Source organism: Pipra filicauda, unplaced genomic scaffold (assembly GCF_003945595.2).
Source record: "Pipra filicauda isolate LSUMZ 115617 unplaced genomic scaffold, ASM394559v2 scaffold57_size4234018_pilon, whole genome shotgun sequence".
Taxonomy (NCBI): domain Eukaryota; kingdom Metazoa; phylum Chordata; class Aves; order Passeriformes; family Pipridae; genus Pipra; species Pipra filicauda.
In genome coordinates, this window is record NW_024104731.1 from 244136 (window position 1) to 269310 (window position 25175).

Here is a 25175-nt window from a genome sequence, read left to right on the forward strand (position 1 = left end):
AGCCTCTGTCTTCAGTTTTGTGAGAAAGACAGGGTACAGCAGCATCCTCCACTAGGGTCAACTCATTTTGAAGTGTTGCAGTTTAACAAGGCAGCCAACAGTACTGAGATCAAATATCTACTTTATGGAAAGTATATTCATGCCTTTCCACAGATGAGGGGCAGAAATACAATGCCAAGCACATGATTACTACTTTCAAGATGTCAGACATGTCCTTTTCACAGTAAATACCAAGACTACACAGTCTTGAAGCCAACCTGTTCCAAAGAGAATTTAGCTCTCGTGCAATGCAGTGAAAGGTTTTCTGGATGACTTTCACATGATTTTCTGGGGAGCAGCAAAATATCAGACTGCAACTTCCTTTTCCTGATGTTGAGCAAATACTGTTTCCTCACACAAGGTATTTATTCACTATAAGCAATCGTCTGTCAAGGTAAGAAAAGAACAAAGATACAAACAGTACCTCACACCAACTTTTTGCTGTATGAGAGGTTCAGCTTGATGACTTGTATAGTATGCTAGTTTTATTGGTAAACTCATTCCATCAGAAATTATGAGCTTCCGTAGTTAAAAGTGAGAAATTCAGTTCTGGTAATCATGACAAAACAGACCCATGAAAAAGTTCATTTAAGAAAGTTGTCTTGTAAAAGGAAATTTGTGAAAAATATCAGTCCTTACAATGACCTTGATTAGGACTGTATTGATCCCCAGGAGGAAAATTATTTTAGGTCACAGACTGTATTGAAAATCATGCTGTTCTCAATTCCTTCTGTGCTGTCTTTTCCTCTTCTTCTAGTGGAAGAGGCTACAAGATCCTGAAATGCACAGAAAAGGGCAAGAAAATTAATTTTACTATTTTCAGAACATCACAAAATCCTGGAAACTAAACTTTTCACACTCTGGACCGAATTGTCTCTCTCGCTGGCATGTTGTTGTTCTCTGGTCCTACTCCTGAAGCATCTTGCAGAACAAAACAGGATTCTAACAGTTGTCATGACAATTGATATTGAATTTTTTGTGACACACCCAACATTTTCCCCCACCTATACTGTATGGAGTTGAAATCTTGGCTCAAGTAAATGGCAGATTACCTGAAGACATTGACACCTAGTTTTCAATCCAGGATATTACCACAGACTCAGATAACAGGAGAAACATGCTCATGAGGAATACATTCGGTGCAAGCAGCTCAATGTGCAGCTGCAGTGCAAGCTGCAGGTTGAGGTCTGGGTGGGGGGAACCCCAGGCAAGAGGCTGTGAGTTGGAATTGACCTTTTGAATAAGAAAGGGCACGGGGACCTGTAGCCCAGCCAGGAGACCGGACACTCAGAGAGAGAGCAGGAGCAAGGGACCCCAATATTTTCCCATGCTTAAGCTATGCAGGCATAAAAGCCCAGGGATTCCTTTGTTCGGAGTCCCTTCTTGGAGGCACCCAGCTCAAGTGGCTATCTTCTTGTTGGACCATGATTAAATTATTTCAAGGATCGAGACGACTGAGACTACTATGGAAAAGCTGGGGTCGAGCTGGTGAGGAAAGCTGGTCTGACTGTGTGTTGGGGGTTTGTAGCTGCGAAGGAGCTCTGGTCCCAGCTCAGACGGTGCGAGTGACTTCCAGAGTGGCTCTTGCAAGGTCAGGCAGGGAAGTTTCCTTGACACTCAATCTCTGACAGAGTTTGCTTTATTACTACATACTATATTGATGTTTCCCATCCTTAAAGAGGCAGTAATGAGTGCTACCACTGGCATTATGTAATGTTATTGTAACTTAGAAAGAAGACCACGCAATCTGAGTAAAAGGAAAGAACAGTAAAACCGATTACACTAGAGGAAGTTCAAGTGCTGTCTCATTTTTCCACTGTCCTTTCAATCATAAATTTATTTGGTTTTCTCTAAACCTGGTAGATGGAGGTTCACAGCTAATTGGGCCTGAAATTACTTTTTTCTACAATTGATTGAGAGTGCAAACCTGGGAACATAGACTTGAAAACCAGACTGAAGGCCAGGTGAAAACTTGGTCCCATGGTGTTAGCTGTTCTGTTGGCTGCCTTTCAGAGTAATTTGAAACCAATCCACTCTTCAGCAGTACAATGGAGCAATGTTCTACCTGGTTATCATAAACAGGACAAGTAAACAGCAGTGTCTAAGAGGGGTTAGAAAGCCTTATATACTCAAGGTCACAGTCTGGGTGAATGGCTTAGCTTAGCTCAGCTCCAACAAATCATAACAACCAGTGGCACAAAAGCACGTAAGTTTTTGTGCACTGATGGCAGGAAGATGAGCAGCACAGATGCTTCACAGAAAGTTCATCAGGCTTCACAGAAAGTTCATGATATGCAAAAGAGAATTAAATTTCAGTGATAACATATAAGAATTTTTATCTAGCTGAAATTTACAGGGAAGGAAATAACTATACAAACAACACAAACATTTCTCTTAATATCAATTTCTATATCAGGAAATGAAAAGATTATCAAAACAATCAGACAAAGCTCTTCCAACATAAGCATGTGGCATATGAGGATGTTATTAGATAATGTATTCCTTTGGATGCCTTGGGTAATTTAAAAAGCATTTTGTCTACTTTTGTTTATCAGATAACTGGATACACGAAAGCTAGGAGCAATTTAGTCCTCAACTGTTCAAATCATTAGCCTTGTTTGCAAAATATGTTTTATCCATTTTTTAAGGCAGGTCTCTCTGCAAACATCCTGATGGCATTTTATTACAGGTATCACAGAGTGGGGATGCAAGGAGAGAGCAAAGCTTACCGTTGCTGAAAGACTACGGTGTCTCCAGGAGGTGGTCACACTGACAGAGCATGTGAATCATAAAGATGATGCATGGAATTATGGGCTGATGGGGGATCTCATCTAAAGCCTGTGAAGATCGCTAAACAAAACAAAAAAATATCTTACTGCCCAACAATGCTGCAGTCGATATTTCATGTGGTAACTCTGCTACACTCTTGCAGTGGGAATTGTTTGTCCTTCCATTCTGTCAGAACAAATGCTCCCAAGATATAGGTGGATACTGAAATATATAGGCCAGGCTGGGTGTCTCCTTCATCCCTGGAGCCAAGCTGTGATGTGTATTCCCAACCATAAATTCTCCTATATAATTTTAAAGTCCTTAGAATATGTACTCAAACAAGGGAACATCAGAAGTCTTATGCTGAAAGTAGATTCCGTATGAAGCTAAGTGATTTTACTACCAAAGGCAGTCCTTACATGTATATTTGAATAAATCCATTTGATGTCTAATCTTTCTTTTAAATGACAACTGCCTCCCAAGTTCTTTTGCAGAAACTGAAACACAAGTACATGCTCTGAATCGAGGAAGTGGGTACATGCATGAAAATGTAACAGTGGTTAAGTGTAGGGAAACAGCTGGTACAAAATAGACAACACACAGTGAAGTCTTCTACTATAAAGCCTCCTGCATCCAGAGGCTGCAGGATTATTGGTTAGGATGATATCAAGATTTTCCTTTCCAAGGAAGGCAGTTATCTTAAATAAGCCATTGAGAAATGATAAACAGAAAGAAAAGAAAGGTAATGTAAATATTTTAAAACAAGCAAGTTCTTAAGTATCACATTCTTGTACACCAGTACCCTCTAAGCCTTAGAGTCCTATCAACTTGCTGATAAAACCAAGATTTTTGCCTCAGTTAGCACTGCAAAGAGCTCCCAGAGTAGAATGAATTCTGCTGTGTTGAATTGCAGGTTTTTTATTACCAGTGGTAATGTAAAAGGTACAAAAAGCAGCTCAATTCCTAGATCCCAAGAGCTATTAGAGTGCAAACAACCAAAAAAAAATCATACTCTGGCTTGTAAACTGCCCAGTTTTGATAAGAAAGTCATTAGCAGTGAATGAAGAGGGTCCTTTACAATGACATTGTTTTATAGCTGCTTCAGAAGCAGACTTTAAGGTCAAAAAGTACTTCACGTCTTCCTGCAGTAGAGACAAAATGCCATGTTTCAGGAAATCTGGTACAATTTCCTTTACTCTGAAGCTTCATGATTTCCTTTCTAGTTTCCAGGAGATATTTCTTTTTTATGGGGCACTGACATTTTATTCCTATGTCTACATCACTTGTGCTGCTGTTCCATTCTCCTGCTGTAGTCTGGGCTTTTGCCTTCTAAAGCATATCTATACATAATATGTGTGAATATATATATATATATATATATATATATATATATATATGCAGTTTATATTACTTAATTTTTTTTCAATCTCATTTTCTTCACTATCTTCTTACTTTACCTTTGTACTTCCTCTCCTGCCTGATTGTAGCTAAGTTTACAATGTGCAGTGTCTTTAAAACTCAGGAATTTAAATACAGTTATGAAGTATGAAAATCCATAAAGGATGCAGAGAATGAGAGAGGATCAATGTTTATCTCAACGGTAATGATTTGTGCTACAAGGAGCACTGAATGGGCCTGGAAAACAGCATAATCTCCTATGCCACAGGCAAGTTCTTCACTAATTTGAAGATCTACTGAAGAAAGTTTAGGAATAAGATGGAAAATTCCAAGTTTCAGAGCAAGCTGAGAGTTAAAAAATTCGTGACTTCATTCTGGCTTTAAGTGCTACCTAAGTGGTATTTTAGGTATTTTAGTCTTCCAACACCTGACACAGCTGCAGATTCTTTGGTCTTCTTTGGATCCTTATCTTCTGTCAGGAAGAATGTCATTCATTAATCATCCTACTTTGTTCCGTTGGGACAAATCAGTTTATACAGTTCATAAAAAATTCTGTAACCAACTCAGCAAAGAAAACACATTACTAGATAGCTCAATAACAAATGTTCTCATTGTAACATTTCTCTCTCTAAATCTAATTAACCTCCAAAGAGGAAAAAAAAAAATCTAAAAATTCCCTTTTCAGTTAGAAGGAAAAATTATACTAATACAAGTGAAAAGGGCAGGAAAAACAGAAGCAGAAAGATGAATGGAACTTTAACACATTCTTTGGGTTCCTGGAGCATATAGTCTTGATAGCAAATTGAACCTCAAAGTAATGGAGCCACAGCAAGGCAGCTCAGGTGCATTCCCTGTGAAAAAACTACATCAAGCAAGCAGCAAAGGAGATGTAATGGTCCATGGGTAAGCAGTCCAAGACTGTTACACATGGCAAGAAGCAAGACAGTTCTGCACAGAGGCTGAGTGTTGTAGAAACTAGTTCACATCCACCAACGTATCAAAATGTCACTCTGAAGTGACATTGTCCTTCCCTGCCTGTGCACCAGTCCCACAACTCATTTCTCCTCAACTAATCAAAAGATATTATACATGCCTTGGGCATTCCAGCCTCAACAGCACTGGTGTGTGTGCCTCAGAGAAACAGGATGAATGACCACTTTTGAGTTAGTTGACAACAACCATACATGGTAGACTTCCCTAAGAGGGATGCAAATCCGTGCAGTCTACTAAGAACAGGACTTATTTCAAGGGACTTCTGCTAAGAAAAATTTATTTCCCAGTATTTTTGTATGATTGTTATTCCTTAATTTTGGGTGATATATGCAGAATCAGATACACAAAAAAGGATACAGACAGTTATTGGGATTTCAAACTAATTTGCATGTGGCACTATGTTTACCCACAATTTTGTTTAAAGACCTTTTAAGAACTGCTTCATATCAAAATATACTACTAGAAGTCTGAAAACAAGTCAAAGAGATATTTGTCAGTAACTTTGTGCTGTGCTGAGCACATTAGTTGGAGGTACACTGAGCACTTCTAGGTCTGCCTGACAAAGTACAATCAGGTAGATTAGTCTGGTGATGCCTTAAGGTTCATAAGTGTATAGATTTTAATACAGCTTTTAGCACTTCAGTCATTTTAGGATAGAGTTTTTAACTAAATACTTTTGTACCAAATTCAAAAAGATTGTTTTATGTTTCTTGTCAAGGATTTCAATGGACAGATTTTTTAGCAAGTTAAAAGACATCTAGTCTGTAGAGAGTGTACCACAAGATATATCCAAGATATATAGTTTTAGTCGAAGCTATTCAGAAGGCACAGAATCCTTGAATTTGTTCGAAGCAGGACAGAAGACCTGAGGAAGACAAAGAATGGGAGGAAAGGAAAGAGTGGTTGTGGGAGAACACCCACCCAATTTGGGGAGTTGGGCCTAAGGGTATGCCTGAGGGAGGTCCTGGGTACAGACAATTTTGGGGATGGGTGTATCCCTATCCTGTGTGCATGTGCTAAATGTATTTAATGCACCTTAAAGTGCTATAGTTAAAGACCTGCTCTCTGTCTTACTATACTAAAATTGTCCAGAGAATTTTTCTTTGATTTTCAGCAACATTGGTACCAGAATTTGGGCTTTTGCCACATCATCTGTCTACAAAGGCAGAAGCCACCAAACTGTGATATGGTAAACAGACAAATGTTTCCAAATTCTCCATTGTTTCCTTTATTACAGCAAGCAGAATGCCAAATTCAGTTCTTCACAGACCTCAAACAACAGAATTAAGCTTATGAATTTTTGTTGATTGGATGACTACTGGGTTTATTAAAAACACATATTGAGTAACACACAAATTTTAACTGTAGGAATCATAGCTCTAGCTGATTCTACTGGAAATTAAAAATTGGCAGTATTCTGCATCTCACATGCCAGTTAGGACATTCACACCCGATTAGAGCTGTGTTATTTATACAGCTATAATTATCAATTTATCTATATTTCAGCCTTAAATTCTGAATTAGATTAGCATATCTTAACTCTGTGTGTCTTGAAGAGAGTTTTCCATGTAGAAATTCCCAGCTGCATTTCCCCAGGAGGCATATTAATTACATACACAGGAAAATATTACACAAAATTCAGTTTTAGGATCTTAAAGTCAACATTCTAATTTGTTCCCCTCCTGGCTCAATAACATGCCTTAAGATTATGATTAGCTGTTTTGCAGGTGCAACACTGGGGGGAAGGAGAGAACGAAAATTACTCCACCCCTATTTGACCAGCCTGGATAGCAGATGTGGCTGCCATTGAGTTTGTTTCCCCTCTTTCCATAAGCTGGTCACCAGTGCAGGGGCTGGAATAAATCCAGCACAAGTCAGTGGAGACGACTCTTTGTCCACGATATTGTGGAATATTGTTGTCTTTCTCTGTCCCACTGAAGCCTCCAGAGGAACATGCTGGTGGTACCTAAACACTTGGTCTGTCCTTGGCTGATTTCTGTGGTCATTATAAGTGGGCATCACAGCAACAAGTACAATCCTTTCCCTCTACAGGGAAATGTTACCAATAGTTGTGGCTGCATGATACAGCCAGATACAGCATTTTTGGTGAATGCCATGGTACCCAAAAATGTGACTTCAGCTGACTTAAATAATAAAAATAATGATTTTATGTTAAATGCATTGTCAGTCTTGGTTCAGATTTTTTTCTCCATGGTCAGATTCCCAAACTAGTGAAGAGAGGCAGGATACTGCTGTCACCCAAGCTGCAGGAGAGGGGCACTGTGCCGGGGTACACAACACATGTTCTCAGGGTCTCCTTGGGAGTGAGGGTGATGCTCAAAAAAGGCTCTAACCATTTGGCTCTCTTACAAATTCTGGAGATTAAAAATGCTTCAAGCAAGCAAAGTTACACTTTCTAATCAATGTGAAAACTGAAGTAATCAAGGTTATCATTTTCCAGGATCCCTTAGTCCCAAGAACTCCAACTTAATCCCTTGCTTCTTATTTATTCAGAGCAGTATGTTCTCATTTAAGATTTGAAACAGACCACAGGGTAAATGTTTTTATTATTATTATTTCATTATTAAGTATCTTTCGTGTGTATCAGAACAGGCCTTTTTGATCAATTCAAGAATATACCACACTAAAACATTTACACATCTGTAAACCTTTTTTTTGCTGGTATTGGAAAAGTAAGAAATTGAAAGGAAGAAAGAAAACCACACATGGATTTTCAAAACAGTCTTTGACCATAGGTCAACTAGACAGTATATTTGCACTGTTTACTTTTCACAGAAACCTTTTCTGTCTCATTAGCAGCTTTCAAAGGTACGAAGAGCGAAGGCTAGCTGTGAGCCTGAGCTGCAAAATCCCACCAGTGCTAGTGCCTTTGACTTCAAAGTTTAGTTATTTTCAACAAACTTTTTGGCAAACCCTCTAAACTTGCTAGCATGTGTGTGTTGCTGGTTTTCATCTGCCTCCAGAAGCCAGGTTTAGTTGGAAAAGGTACCAAGTAATAGTTATACAATGAATCAAGCTTTAAAATAGAAGGAAGGGGGGGGGGGTAAATGGAGGGGCGTGTAGAGATGGTACTTATACCTTTATCTTAATAAATTTCAAGATTAGATGAATGTAACTTTCTGTTTCTATATCTATGTCACATGGTTAACAAAAGAAGAGAAAAAAATATTGCAGAATACACATGATCTGACAGACTGGTGCATTTAAACTTAATTCTTTACCTCCAGATTTTTCTCACCCACACTCCACTGTCTATTCCTACTGCTGTCACCATGTATTTGTCGTCATTCAGATATCTAATGTGGGAGCCATCCAGCTGTACTTCTCCTCCCTCTGCTTACTTATCATTGCAGTCTCATAAATGTTACAGACTTTGTGTGTGTGTGCTCTGCTGATGAAAGTCACAGATACACCACTGTAAATCTGCAAAAGTCACAGTCTAATGAAGCATCCAGGAAAAAAAAAAAAAAGAGTGTTTTCTGGCAGAGAACTCAAAAGCAGAAAAGCTGTACTGCAGTCATCCCTAGATCATCAAAAAGCCTAAGCAACTTCTATCTGGATCCCAAAAAAACCCTCAGAGATAGAATGATCGTAAAAGCAAGGAAATAGAGAATATCAAAAAAAATAAAGGCTGATAATGTGTATATATTAGATTGGATTGTTAGGAAAGACCTATCCGAAACTGGTTGATTGCTAGAATCTACTTTCTATTCTAAAACACTCAAGTGGATTTTTTCCTTTTTATCACATTTTATAAATAGTGTGGATTTTTTGTAAGGTTGATTGATAAATAGAAATATATTTTAACTATAAATAGAGAAATAAATGTTATCAATAAGTGTTTTTATGATCATTTTTATATATTGATATATATATATATATCAATTTTATAGTTCATATTCAGTGGGCAGGCAAGTGATTAAAACTATACTATGCAGAGAATCCATCATGCAACAATAACTTGGGCATGTTTGCAGAAGAAATTAGTATATCAAAGGCACAGCTAATACTTTCAATAGGATCAGAATCACCCTCTGAGGAATGCCGTTGCAGACGCATGGTTTGTTTTATTTAGTTCCACCATAACAAAGTCTGTTTAATCACCAACCTGATATTTTCATTTGTACATGCGAATCCACTAGAGGTATGCAGCAGTCAACCAGTAAAGGATTCCCACTTGTCAAGAATTTATACGCTTTTTTGCAGTAGACATGCACTTTTGTTTTTCTTAGTAGTTTAAGAGTTGAATTAGGACTTATTCATTGGAGTAATATCTCACTCGTCAAGCAGACCCTCAGAAATCAGTACAACTGCTCTGAAAGTAAGTCTCTATATTACATTTGATGTATGGCTTTCCTAGCACATTGATAAATATTTTAGGAATGTAATCATGGGCAGGTATGAGTTGGCAGAGCTTCACTAATTCAGCAGATTTCAACAGAATTTCAACTTACATCAGTTGAGAAGCAGAGCAAGAATATTTAAATAAGTGTATAGAACAATAGAAGAAAAAGCCTTTCCCTATCTCTTACAGAGAGAGCATGTGGTTTGCATTTAGCCCAGTATCCTGTTCCATTAGGCATTCAAGCGGGCCACTGCACCAGTCCAAGTCCAAAGAAATGCTGTGATTTTCCAATAGTTAATATCAACTTGTGTTAAATGAAGATAAGCAGTGAAACTCCGAAGATAACTTTCTAATGTTTTTGTCTTCCAGTAACATCCCAAAAGTATTGATTTTTGCCCTTGAAATAAAAACAAAGATTAATGACACTGCAAGAAGAGGACAAATGCACAGATGTGTCCTCACAAGATTATGTCACAGAAAGATTTGTCTGATAGAAAGGAACAAGAAATTATTTAATACTTATTATTTTCTCTAGAAACATATCTTTTTTCTTGAGGGTCATTTTATCTCTTTATCAGAAAAACTGACCATAAGTTTGTGGTTTGATACAGATGCTGAGAAACTGTTTTCTTTCACTACATACATGCACAGACACACACACAGAGTAGATTACAAAGGCATTTGCAGTTCTGTAATGCATTTTAGAATTGTGAAATAGAAAATTTTTTTTTCCCCAATTAATAAGACCTTATTTACAAGATCTGCAGCTTTCTCCCATGCAGACTGTATAGACACTGCTATAAACAGTGGTGAACAGTAGTCTGTTATTTTAGAGCTTGATTTGTTATTATAATAGAGTATTACGCTTTTATATGTCATCTTCCAGGCAATTAATATTTATCTTAGCCATGCATCATGCTTATTTGTTTTTCTTAGCATTAAAATGGGAATTAATTAACTAATTTTAACTCAACCGAGAATTCACATTTTTAATTTTTATTTTGCAGCAAAATCTACCTACTCTCAATTCTGCCAGTTAAGTTTTTCATTTTGCTTGGCAGGTAAACTCTCTGCACATTGCTGTTCTACAGAGAATATAGCTTTTCAGTGGGTGTGCTTACTTCACTACCTTGACTGAGTTTTTCCTTCCATTTCATCAGATGTTCACACAACTTATGTGTACTTTAAAATAATAATAAAATGTTCATAATACAACATAAATAGTATGCCCATAGATTTTCTTCCCTTTGGAAAATAATTATTCTGCTCAAGGTATCTAATGTACCCAAATCACAGATCCCCTCTCTGACTATCCATCAAAAAACTGTAGATCAACTCATAGCATTCCCCACAGGTCCTCTGTGTGCAAACCTTAGATGTACCTGCATGCCAAAGCTCAGAATATCATTACTTCTGTCTCATTTTATAGTTAAAGTAGAATGACAGTCACTTACAGAAGGGTTAGGGATAGGCTGTATCCCCTGCTGGCTTTGACCATATGTCTCCACTAACTATACAGACACTGGAGGCATAGGTTACACAACCACACACTTGTAAAGGACTTCAGAGATTATTCAGTTTACCTAATTACACTTTTAGTTGAAAAATTTTGGAGAAGAAAATAAATCTATGGAACATCTTGTATTTTTTAATTTATGGGGGAAAAAGTTAGTAAAACTTTTGTCTGCTATAGGTATTGTGATTTTTTTCAAAATTTACTCATGTTCAATTGGATGGGTTTGTATGGGTTTTGCTGTTTTATTACAAGCATTTCACCTAACGGTTTCTCATATTTTAAAGACTACAGGATATTGATCAACAGAGCTTCTTTCCCTAAGGTACAAACAACTGTGCCAGTGTCAGCACAGGTAGAGCACAGAATCACAGAATATTCTGAGCTGGAAGAGACCCACAAGGATCCTCAAGTCCAACTCTTAAGTGAATGGCCCATATGGAGATCAAACCCATGACATTGGTGTTATCAGCACCAAGCTCTGACCAACTGAGCTATCTCAGGGTCATGTTTATCTAAGCTTTTCTAAAAGTCCTCCAGGCACAATGCTCTTATTGTCACCAAGGATTCTAATCCACTGGTTTATTCTTCTAAATGTTGAGAGTTCTGTTCCAATATCTAACCTGAATCCTGCTCTCTGAAATCCAGTAATCTTCTATTTATCTGTCAGTTTATTTATTTGTCATTTGGAGTCTGTCCTAATAGAGCTATTATGCAAATTATCTAAATACTTTTTCCCTTCTCCATTCAAGGGAATGACATTTTCCCTGTCCTCACTTTTTACTAATGTCACAAGCCATTTGACTATGGTTGATTTTTTTGGTAGAAAATTATGGGAAAACATTTAAATATTTAGTTTTTCAGCATCATCTCACAGGAGGAACATAAAGAATAACATACTGGCCAGATCATAGCATTTGTGTGACAAGTGGCCAACTGCAGCTGCTTAGGAAAATGATAAAGCAAGCAGAAATCATATTTCTGTTAATATCACTCCCTCGGCCTCCAGAAAACTACTCAGAAACGTGCAGTGTCAAGAACTATATATCTGCCTTTTTGTTTAATGACGTTTTCTGGATTATATCTCAAGCCATTGTGCTAGGACAGTGAGTCTCAGGATTTATATACATAGTGTAAGTAAAACATTTCTTTTCCATCTAACCATATTTGTGCCCCAGTTGATGTATTATAGAAAAAGTAATTTTAAATTGACCTGCCTAGTGCATTCACGGGTTCATGCATTTCTACTACCCGCCTCACATTCATCTCCCTGTTTCTCTCCCCAAAAAAGAGGTGACAGGTGAGCCTGGGTGCAGGGCTGTACACACCAGCAGGGGTGAGCAGAGGAAGGCCACTGGCCATGGCCCCGCAGCATGGAGTCCCTGGGGCACAGGGAAGCCCCGGTGGAGTCTCTCATAGCCCTGTCTCGAGGTGCAGAGGTTTTCAGACAGAGAAAATGCAGCAAATACACTTAATCTATTTATTGGAGCAAGAATTTTACTGAGTAGAGCATTAAAAATCAACCTCCCTTTTTATAACACTTTTCTGTAAATGTAAACTTTCACCCATTTCAAGGTTTCTGTAAACGTAAGAAGTTGTGATCATTATTTCTGATTTCTACCTTCTGCTTGCAAAACTACGTGCAGATTTCGTAGAAATGCCAGTGTAATTGCTTAAATAAAATTAACTGGTTTTCAAGATTCCCACTGCAGGACAATGATCAAAATAACATGATTGCTTTTATGAGCTAATAAGAAATAGCTAAGTCTTTATTGGTGCCATATATTCTCAGCTAGTAGTTCCTTAGAAACTAAAATAATATTCCCTGCAAAAAAAGACAGAAATTCGAAAACTATATGTCTAGTTGGTATTTATTTGCCTGAGGTGCAAAACATAAATCAAATTTCCCAGGACTTTGACATTTTTATGTATTTTTTGCTATATCTTGAGCCAACAGCTTAACCCAGGTTTAGTTGTGTTTCACAAAGCATTTCATGCATAATGCAATATATGTAACCTTTTTAGAAAAGGGTATACTCCCCTGTGTCAGCACAGAGAACTGGCATCTCCTGGGAATTTACTGGGACAATGTACCATTAGGGTCTACATTTTCAGCACCCAAACATGGATATAATTATATATCAATGTTTTAAGATCATCATAATTAGCAAATGATGAATACCCTAATTTTGGAAACAAAGAGGGTTTTAGTATAGCTGTACTATCTTACAATTTTTTTACCATTAAAAAGTCATACTATATAAATATGATGCATGAGAAAATGTTACTTTCTTTAAATTAGCCAATCCCTTCTCTCTCCGTGTGCAGCAGAACAGAGCTCTCAGCAAAATATTTTACCCAGTTTCTATTTCTAAAATCATTCTCTCTCTACAGAAGAATGAGTTGCTGGAATTAAAAGCACACCAAGAGGAGGGGAAAAGGTGTGATATGTTGCAGCATCAGTTTCTTAGGTTCCATACTGCCTGGTATTTCTAGGTACTCTAAATTGCAACAGGGTTTTAGGGATCAAGAAACAAAATCAGAAAGCCATAATCTCCATCACCCTTCCTGACGGATCCAGAAAAATTTGTCCTTCCTCAAGTAGATACAGAAGGGATAAGATACAGATAAATCTCTGCACATGCTGTGTGCAATATGATTTTCAAAATCTTTCTACAAAATCTGTACAAAATATGTGTAAATTTTGTAGACATTCCAGAGTACAAGTAGTTAATTGAAACTCATTATGACTAATAAAAAATTACTACCAGCAAGAATTGCTTCAAAAACAAAAATTATTTCATTTTCATTTCCAAGTTTTCTTAGATGTTTCACCTTCATCTTTCTTTGAACTTTGCACGCTGAAAATCACATTACATGGCCATTATTCTTTCAAAGTATCAGTATCACTGTAAATCAGTGTCATTTCCTTTGGATTGAGTACATCTTGAGAGATTTTTCTCTTTAATCTTGAAATAGTCATATTTGCTCTTTTTTTAAAAGTAAAAAACCTCCCATCATTCAACTTTACTACTGCAAAGGTATATCAGGTCTTCTGTTTGAACACTCTGGACTTGATCACCAACAGGAAATGAGACAGATTGAAATATTCCTTTACTTGTTCCTTTTGTACTACTAAAGCTGATAGACGAACTGATAGCAATTTTACTATATTGTGAATCAGCTTTAATATGCTGTGCGGTGATTTAATTGTTTGACAGTGCGACTCACTTGAAATGGGATCTCATCTTATACCCAATTTATCAATGTGATGTATTTGGTGCTGAAAATGCTGCTAACAGCTTTCTTGTCTTTAGGTGCTTCCAGATTGGTATTACAACTTTCTTTTGACTGCATATTCGACTTCTATTAAAATTAATTGAAAGGCTACACAGTGAGCAAAAAAATAAACATAAAAGCAACATATTCAAAACAAGATTAAGCCAATTAAATGAGAATACTAAGGAATAAGTCAAAATAGCCCAAGAATTGGGAAGCAACTTCCTTAAAAATTCTGAGGTATTTCTCTCCTCTTCCTTCCCCAGGCACGAAACTAATGGGTAAGGTCTACAGTATGTTGAGATATGTCATCCTCAGCTTGGACACACTGAAGACTTCAGTTCACAGTGGTTCTCTCCCAGGATCTGAAAGTAGATTGTTACCAAAGGAGGCAGAAGGCAACCTCCTATGGGATTGTCTTAAAAAGTTGACCTTGATCTACTATTCTAAAATCAAAAAGAATGTCAGTTTCCCATGATAAATATTCTTATATAGTGAGCAGATCTGGATCTATAACTGTGTTTAGATCAATATGTGGTTGTTGGTTTTTTTTTAATATCAGGGATATTAACAAGCAGTTATTATGATGAACTACATATTAACTGGGTGGAAAGAGGGTAAATCCTGCAACTGCAGGAATGTTTATACATTCAGCTTAAATGATTCATTAGGACATGTGAGATAAGTCACTAAAGGTCTACATCATGTTCATTAGAAGTCTGAAGTTTGAAGGAGTGGAGGAGAAGGCACAGTATCTGAGTCCAGCATGAGGCCAGCTGACAAGACCATGGGTGACTTCAGTCCAGTCCAGGCGCAGTGAAGGTGCTGCCAGCTGAATTACTTTTGAACATTATCTAATCATCTGCATCTGCTTTCTGTCTCATATGTCATCTTATGAGAAGTTTTAAGATTGTATTCATATTCACGTTAGACCACAGAATTCACACTTCCTCTAAAATAGACCTGAACAGTGTGCACAGAGCAAAAAGCACACAGCAAAATTCACCCCTATGGAATTCTATGTCTTTAATGAAGGGATTTATTTAGCTCAGAGGGTAAGGTTCTGACCTAAGACATGCATTCAACCATCAACAGGAAGATTATCTGGGTATACTTTGTTTTGATGTTCAGGTTTAAAAGATTCTATGTACGTATAAAAGCAGTTAAAGTAGGTGTTTTTCTCCTCCATTATGTATAAATTGAAGGGTGATAGGTAGAAATTGAAAGGAATGTTTCACATACATCTTGCAGATGTAAATTACAAGACAAACATCGAACTTGGGTTTAAAATTCCCATTGCTTCCTTTCCAGGATATGCTGCACATATACCACATCCCTGGTAATATTTTTGACTGCATTTCAGACTGTTCCACTTTCAGGTAATATAAAGGCTTGCCTCGTGCGGACGTAGATATTAGCAACTCTAACAAACCTTTCATCAAAAGGAAACATCTAAAAATTTTAAATGCAATTAATATCTATATCGTGTTACTTCTGGTAGGGCCTTCTGACTTTCCAAGATATACACTGATTCAGTTAGGAATATATATTTCATATTTTACCTAATTATCAAATCTTCCCTGTGAATTTTTCAGCAATATTTTGCATGACTTCTACAGTACAGCTTAAAAATTGTGAAATTAATACAATTTTTTAACTACTTACATTTACATTTTTCAGAGAATTATGTAGCAGTTCAATTTTCCATTCCATGTCTGCCTATGCTTACTATATCAAGATTCTCTGGCTTACTTACACATTTTCATAATCTCTTAATGACATTGGATAACAAAGATAATCCAAAAATACATTTGCAGGCCAAATAGTTGCACATCTTCTATTTTGTTTCAAATGTGTTAATTACTAATGTCTGTGTGAAATATTTCCATTTGGATTATAATAACTACTCTCCTGCAATTACTACTCATTAGGTATTAATGTGGCCATATCCTTTCATTTGAACTCAAACATCAGGCTTTCATACTAAGTCTAAAACCAAAAAACTGCCATAACTCTGCTTCACGAATTTTTCTCTATCTGACTTGGCAATAGTTGAACATATACACCTAAAAAATCCTAAAGGATGTTGCCTGCTTCCCGAGAAGCAGATGGTTTTGTGGCTAGGGCTGCAAGTGAGCTCCTAGTTATCCATTTAGTGGTACCTTATCACAGATGGTTTTTTGGGTGAAGCTTTTGGAGCAAGAACTGTGCTAGACAGGAAGGATCAATTTCAGAAGAAATATGTAAGGTGGCAGTAATTATAACCTATACTATACATCATTAATCTATACGAGTCTAAAGAGCTCATCTGTCAAATCTCAGTTGCCAAATCCGGTCTACAGATCTCAGGTAATACAGAATCATAGAGACTGGCAGCACATCTTCCCAGTTTCAACTGGGAAATAGGTAGAAAAAAAACTTTGCAGGAGTTTAATCCTTTGGGGAAAAGTAAGTAGGTACGCGAAGAAGTCAGACAAATGTTTATATATATCTTTTAAAAACTAGGCTATTGAAACTCCAGCATAGCTTTTCATTCCTACTTCAATTCTGTAGGCAGGCTCCTGAAAAATTCCATATAATAATCCCATAGACAGGAAGAAGTTAAGGGGGTATGTATACATCTATTTTTATATATATATATATTTATTATACCCTATATTCATTCACTTTTTCCTACACTTACATACCATGCAGCTAAAAAGTAGGTTAAACTAGCACTTCAGCAAATAAATTATTTGAGGATTAGCTCTGCTGATTTACACTGGCTCTATACCTAAAAGTTTTGTCACCATAACTACTAGAAATGTGGAAAAACAAAGCCAAACTACCTTTACCAATGTATTCATGTCAGTGAAGATCTTAAATTACACGCATACTAGTAATTCATTTCATTTATGCTATATAAGAATAAGAATTATTTGTCAGAACAACTTGCTATTTCAATCTTCCCTAAAGGTATTTAGCTCAATGGCATAGTAACAGAGAAAAAAATGCTTAAGATGAAGACAAGTGACTGACATGAGTCAGTAAGATGGAGAACATCTCATTCACCTCCTCACCAGCACCTGGTCTAGCAAAGCTGTTATTTCCCTTTTTTTTCGTTTTTTTATTTAAAACTTTATTTAAATTTAAAACTTTAAAGCCAATATGGACTCCTTAAATATGACCTTCTCTGATTGGTCAAGCTATTAGACCACTGCCCTGGAAATGAATTTCCTTTTCAGAGTTTAAAGTCCCTTAAGCAGTTTAGTGAAAGTTGGAGCAATCAGTTCACGAGAGTTTCAGTCTAAATTTGCCATACAACATCACAGGACTCTTCTACTGAAGGGTCTCTTCATACCTAGACCCATGAAGTTAACATAACACATAATCCAGAGTATCATATCTATGTCATGACATAGCCTGAAGGAAAATATGTTTCATAATTTCAGTTAAAGCTGAACCACTTTGCAACCACCAACACTTCAGGCATCTGTTAAGTGAACAGAAGACTCCAGTCTAAAGTTAAATACTTATCTGGACAGATATTAAATACTAACATAACATGTACAGATAGTCCAGAAAAACAGATTTGAAACCCCATTTTTGTCCCCAGTCAGCAAATGGCCTCCAGTTGCCCTCCTTCTTCTGCTCCAGATCTCAAATACAGTGTCCAATGTCCACCTTTGCCTATACATTTGGTTATTCAGGTATCCAATTTGTCTTATCTTACTTGTTACCTCCGGATACTACTTAGCCACTCTCCCTCTGACTACCTTCTTGATTATACCATATTAATGCTGAATATTAATGGCATAGGAATTTGCATATCCCAGTCATTCACAGGTATTTAGATAAGAGTAGCTAAGAGTTTTGGGGGGAGTCTGCTATCACCTAGTCATCCCTTTTATGAATTGTCATTCAGTACCATTTTCAAATGCTTAATTTTGAGAAATGGTTTGATCACGTCATCTCTTCTCTGTTAAAAGATAATACAGTCCTATTCTCCAAATTAAAATTTTGTGTTCTATGGCACAACCTTTCCAGTGTGCTTCCTTCTGATTTAATAACTGCTCCACTGATCCTCATTCAAGCTATAATTGATAGGTATGTGACAGTAAAATGTCTATCCAATGAAAAGCCGTGATAGAAGCTAAAATAGCATACCAATTTGGCACACAATACATAACACATAACATATTGGGTAGTTAAAATTTGGTTATTCGTTCCTATGACAGTTTGTAGTAGGGACACAAACTGACATGGCATGAACCTGTTCTCTTGACAAATCTTTTTTTTATGGCAAAAAGCATAATGAAAATTGAAAAAGGTATTACACTAGCTTAAATCAAGCCCATTTCAGAATAATGTACTTAAACCTGTGGCCTTCTGAAGCACAGTAGGAAATGTAATTTAAATTGCAATCAATTCCCCAGCTAAGACTTTTATATGTAAGGGAAATATATATGTTTCTCATATACTAGAAACATGATTATGCAACCACAGAACCACATAATCGTATGAAATTCAGCTGTGAGAAGCCTTCTGTCACATATTTTATCATGTAATTCCCTTCGGTTTAGTTCCTGGCATAAAACTGATGTTCTCCAAATGAATATACTGCTAGCAAATTTAAGAAACACCATATTTGCATAAACTGTACATGGGGATAAAATAACTTTGTTTAGGTTGAGACAATCACTGCTTTGACTGATTAGGTTCCATAATTAGAAAAGAACAAAGCAGATTGCTCTGTTGCATGGATCTATTTTCTTTTTAATACTCCTTGGGAGCAGATCAAGAAAAACTTTCAGATGAGTATTTCAGTGTTTGTACATCAGAACCTCTTACTCAGTAAATAAGCTGACCCATAGCAGCAAGTTTTCACTCAGTGGTCATGAAACCTTGATACAGATGTTTATTTTGCGTCCAATTCATACCAGCCAGTCTCAAGTCCCATGAAAATAACCTGAAAATGTGTCATGACTCCCTACATATCACAAAAGCATGAAAAAAGAGTCCCAAAACTCCAGTGTTGTTCCTGCTGTTGTAGGAATTCAGAGCATGAAACGCAGTATAGTTAAAGCTGATGAAGAGGTACAACTATTGTCTCATTATTGCATAGGATCTTCTAAGAAAAACATTTTTCAACAGCAAATTCCTAAGGACAAACTTTATTCTTCAAGGATCTAATGGGACTTTACAGGAGAAATAAATGAGATATTTAGGTAAGAATTCACTCTTACAACTTATGGGCAGCTCAAAGGTGCAGTATAACTGTAACACACGACAAAATGGGACCTGGTGACCCTTCTCACTCTGAGTTAAGGTCCTTAATTAAGGACTTGTCATGGTTCACTCCAGCCAGCACCTAAGTACCGCACAGCTGCTTGGTCTCACCCACCCCTGTTGGTGGGATGGGGAGTAGAATCAGAAAAAAAGTAAAACTCATGAGTTGAGTTAACAACACTTTAACAATTGAAACAAATTCACGTACTAATAATACTAATTATGATAATTAAAAAAAAAATGCAATGGGAAGGACCATGCTGATTTGGGCTGGGGTAGAGTTAATTTTCTTCACAGTAGCTGTTGTGGGGCTATATTTTGGATTTGTACGGAAAACAGAATTGATAATATAGAGATGTTTTTTGTTATTGTTCAGCAGTGCTTGCACAGTGTCAAGGACTATTCAGCTCCTCACCCTGCCCCACCATCAAGAAGGCTGGGGATGCATAAGAAGTTGGGAAGGGACACAGCTGGGAGAGCTGACCTCAACTCACCGAAGGTATATTCCATACATCAGGGCGTCACACTCAGCATATAAAGCAAGGGAAAATAAGAGGAATGGGGGGACATTTGGAATGATGGGGTTAGTCTTTCCAAGTCACCATTACACATGACAGAGCTCTGCTTTCCTGGAGATGGCTGAATACCTACCTGCCCATGGGAAGTGGTGAATTCATTCCTTGTTTTGCTTTGCTTGCGTGTGTGACTTTTGCTTGTCCTATGAAACTGACTGTCTCTCAATCAACAAGTTTTCTCACTTTTAAGCTTTCAGTTCTCTCCCTTATCCTGCAGATGGGGGATTGAGTGAGCGGCTGCATGGAGCTTGGTTGCGTACTGGGGTTAAACTATGGGGGAGGAGGAGAGAGAGAGAGACGGGGATTGGAGTACAACCTGAGAGGAACAAGGGACACAAAACACAATTGCTCACCACCTGCTGACCACTGACCAGCCTGTCCCCAGGCAACGATTACTGGTTCCCAGTCAATCCCCGTCATGCTGACTGAGCATGACATAGAGGCATGGAACATCCCTTCGGCCAGTTTGGATCAGCTGTTCCAGCTATTCTCTCTCCTGTCTTCTTGTGCACTTCCTTACTTGCAGAGCATAGGACACTGAAAAGTCCTTGACTGAGGGCAAGCACTACTTAGCAACATCTAAAATATCAGTGCATTATCAACATTATTCTCATTCTAAATTCAAAACGCAGTACTGCGCCAGCTACTAAGAAGAAAACTAATTCTATCCCAGTTTAAACCAGGACAGCTCTCTGTCAGAAAACACTGAACATACTCCTTCAGCACATTGGAATACCCTCATACACAGGTGCTCTTGCATTTCTCTCCACACTGCACTGCAGTCCACTGCACACATTCTAGCAACCTCTAAAGTGCATAAAGTATCTAATTAATGTAACCAAAGATGGGTGGAAAGGTTTAGTGCTTTCTCCATCTGCTGCATGGTCATTAATGGTCTTAAACCTTATTCAAGCAAATACTCACCTGCTGCTGGTCTAAGGGACAGCTCATCAAGCACTGTAGAATAAACAGAAAATCACAAAGCTGAGACATGCATGAAGGAGAAGTGAAGTTTGAGACATCATAGAATGTAAAGCTGTTTGCATTCATGAAGTGACACATGCATTGCATTCTGTTATTAATCCGAAGTCTTTAATCATTGACAAATGTATTCCCAAAGCACTTCTGGGAAGATCTGGAGAATCTCTTTCCCTCTTCAGAATTTCTGTTTGATTTTATAAGCACTGTTTCTTTCTGTCTTACAACATTCTTTTGTCATATACAAGCTTTTTTTTTTTTTTTTTTTTTTGGTACTTATAAAGTGGACCTTGCTCTGTAAATCCTACTCCTCTTTTTTACAATATTACACTCCTTAGGGCATAAGAAGCTCACAGGATTAAATTAAATCCTGCAGCTGTCCAGCTGAACTGACTCAGTAGCGTGACCGGTCAGCAGGTCACAAGGCTAATGAGGTGTCTGTAATCCATTGAAAGACTAAAAAATGCCTACAGATTACAACTGTGGTATTGTACAATGAAAAACCAAAAATGATCAAACACAGCCTAAAATTGTATACAGGAACTGAACATATGGTGCTGCTAATGACAAGAATCTGAGAACATGCTTAAACTATGGACAAAGTAATTAAGTGAAAATGAATTGCAAACACAGGATAATCAATTAGAAGATGAAGATGAAATCCAAAGCATAAGGCAGACTAATAGCTTTGGACCCTGATTATTGAATAGTTGGACTCCACCAAGTGTTGTCAGATCATGAATGTGAAGCATCAAGTTTACTACTTTCTGTACTTAAATATGCACAATAAATACAGCATCAGATCAAACTGTGCGGAAAGGCTGATCAAGTTTTGTCCCTTCAAGAGCTGAGACTGAGAACATATCCTCATACAACAATGAGTAGTTATACCCTCAAATAAGGGTCAAAGTATTAACAAAGCCAATATTCCCCAGATGCTGGCTAACACAGTAGCTCTTGCAAGAGACAGGTGCCAGAAGGAACAGCCAATAGTAAGAACTGTAAAAACTTCACTTCATGGTTTGAATCATCTGTGGCCAGACTGCAGGTTATTAGAAATTAATTCATTTGCATGAAGGTAATCTGATTGCTTAATGTGATTAATGACATTTGAAGAACATGGCAGAAGACATTAAGGTGCATAATCGAGAAGATAAAAGTCATATGGGGTATAGTACCTGGGAAGAAACAGTATTGGTTGTGACTGAAAGGAAACCAAGAATACCACAATTAGCACTGCTTAAATCATATATATGAGATCTTAAAAAAGTGTCATAAAACATTCCTTGGAAATATGACAGCTATAAAGGTCCCGAAAAGAGACATTAGCAGACGCCATAGGCCAAAGATCGATGTACCCTATTGTTCCTCCTGTAATCCATAATGACTGACAACACTGTCTGTGAACTTTAATTGTTCAAATTATTTCAATAACCATTAGTAGTCTAGTGATATATTCAAGTACAATGACAACAGTTTGTTTCTGGCTCTGTAATCTAGGAGCCTTTAAAAACTGAAAATTTTTAAATTGCAAATTGAAAACTCCAGGGTTTAATGATTTAAACTGATGGACAGTGGCAAAAAGACAAGATTTCATATCAACATCTACTTGCAGATCATAATATCACCACTTCTACAACTATAAATCTATTATGAAAATTAAAAATGCCAGGATTTAGGTACCAAAGATCACACCTCCAAAACAACTCCTCACATGAAAAGACAAGTGTATTGGGCTTGCATGGCCAGGTTTTGGTAGCACAGGGGGAGCTACAGGGGTGGCTTCTGCAAGAAGCTGCCAGAAGCTCCCTCATGTCTGACCAAGCCAATGCCAGCTGGCTGCAAAATGGACCTGACACTGGCCAAGTCCAAGTCAATCAGAGATAGTAGTAATTTCAGGGGAAGACCATGCTGGAGCAGACTCCTGGTAGGACTTGTGACATCATGGAAAACACATGCTGGAGCAGTCTGTTCTCGAAGGACTGCACCCTGTGGAAAAGGCCCACACTGGAGAAGTTCATGAAGAACTGCAGCCCATGGGAAGGACTCATATTGGAGAAGTTCATGGAGGACTGTCTCCCATGGGAGGGACCCTATGCTGGAGCAGGGGAAGGACTCTGCTCGCTGAGAAGGAAGCAGTGGCAGAAACACCCTGTGATGAACTGACCATAACCCTCATTCCCTATCTCTCTGTGCCACTGAAGGGGAGGAGGTAGAGCCCAGGAAAGAGGGAGGAGTGAGGGGAAGGTGTTTTTAAGATTTTCTTTACTTCTCATTGTCCTGCTCTGATTTTGATTGGTAATAAATTCAGTTAATTTTCTCATGTCGAGTCTGTTTAACCCATGACAGTAATCCCTAGGTGATCTTTCCCCACCCTTATAAGCCTTTCGTTATATTTTCTCTCCTCTGTCCAGTTGAGGATAGGAGTGATAGAGCAGCTTTGGTGGCTACCTGGCAGCCAGGAAGAGTCAACCCACCACAAGAAGATACTGTGCAGACAGATTAATGTTCATGTTTATTGGATTCAAGAGCCAAAAAGGCTGTGTAAGTTCCAGAATCAACTTCATCTTAGAAAAAAGGAATGGTAAACAGTAGAAGAGTAAAAAACATTTATTTCTCTGCTAAAAACATCACAGCACAACTACTCAACCCTTGGGCACATGCAAGGCTTTTCTGAGATGTAGACCACATTGATTAATAACCAAAATCCAGCACTGTTAGCCTGAAGCATGTTAAACAAACAGGTAGTTTCATAGAGAAAGTATCATAGAATCATTTAGGTTGGAAAAGACCTCCAAGATATAAAGTCCAACCTTTGACCAAACACCACCTTGTCAAGTAAACCATAGCACTAAATGCCACCCACAGTTTTTTCTTGAACAATTCCAGGGATTGTGACTGCACCACTTCCCTGGTGACTGCACCATTCCAACGCTTGTGGAATCGACCTTTCAGTGAGGAAATTCTTGGTGTCCAACCTGAACCTCCTCTGGCACTTTAGGCCATTTCCTCTTGTCCCTTCCCCTGGGAAGGTTGTAGCAAGATGGACTGACCCCCACCTTGCTACAACCTCCTTTCAGGTAGTTGTAGAGAGCAATGACGTCTCCCCTGAGCCTCCTTTTCCCCAGACTAAACAGCTCTAGATCCCTCAGCTGCTCCTCATATGACTTACTCTCTAGACCCTTCACCAGTTCTATTGCCCTTCTCTAGACACACTAGAGCACCTCAATGTCTTTCTTGAAGTGAGAGGCCCAGAACTGGACACAGTACGTGAGGCACAGCCTCACCAAGGCCAAGTACAGGGCAACATTGGTCCTAATGGCCACACTATTTTTGACACAAGCCAGGATGCCATTGGTCTTCTTGGCCACCTGTGTGCACTCCTGGCTCATGTTCAGCTGCCTGTTGACCAGTACCCCCAAGTCCTTTTCCACTGGCCAGCTTTCCAACCACTCTTCCCCAAACCTGTAGCACTGCCTGGGGTTGTTGTGAACCAAGTGCAGGACTTGACACTTCACCCTATTGAACCTCACACCATTGATCTCAGTCCATGAATCCAGCCTGTCCAGATCCCTCTGCAGAACCTTCCTACCCTCCAGCAGATCAACACTCCCACTCAATTTGTGTTGTCTGCAAAGAAGTGTAATCAGAAAGGATATAAGATTTTTAGAAAGAGATCAAGGAACTAAATTAGGACCAAGAGAAAATCATCAACATATACTTGTGCAATACACTTGAAGAAGGGATCTCCCAAAATTGAGCAGCCAAGGATTTATCTCAGGGCATCAGCATGAGATTGTAGTCAAGTCAAGATAGTTCTCTTGAAAAACTGACAGGTTACGCAGAGCTACATCAGTACAAGAAAGATCAGAGTCTAGCTCACAGTATTCATCCACATAGCTTGAGGGAAAACAGCTGAACTAACTTTATTCTGTTTCTGAAATGTCTTTAATGCAAGATTGAGCATTTTGCCAATAGCTGAGCCACTGATAAGAAA

The 25175-nt window shown here is 38.0% G+C and overlaps 1 long non-coding RNA gene across 1 annotated transcript; it reads right to left on the reverse strand.

Moving 5' to 3' along the window:
• Positions 1 to 566: 566 nt before the first annotated feature.
• Positions 567 to 21156, reverse strand: LOC120324533. Its single transcript, XR_005565912.1, has 4 exons — positions 21125 to 21156; positions 2769 to 2889; positions 1967 to 2104; positions 567 to 815 (listed from the first exon to the last, which is right to left on the reverse strand). It is a non-coding gene; the product is annotated as an uncharacterized LOC120324533 (long non-coding RNA).
• Between the last annotated feature and the right edge of the window lie 4019 nt (positions 21157 to 25175).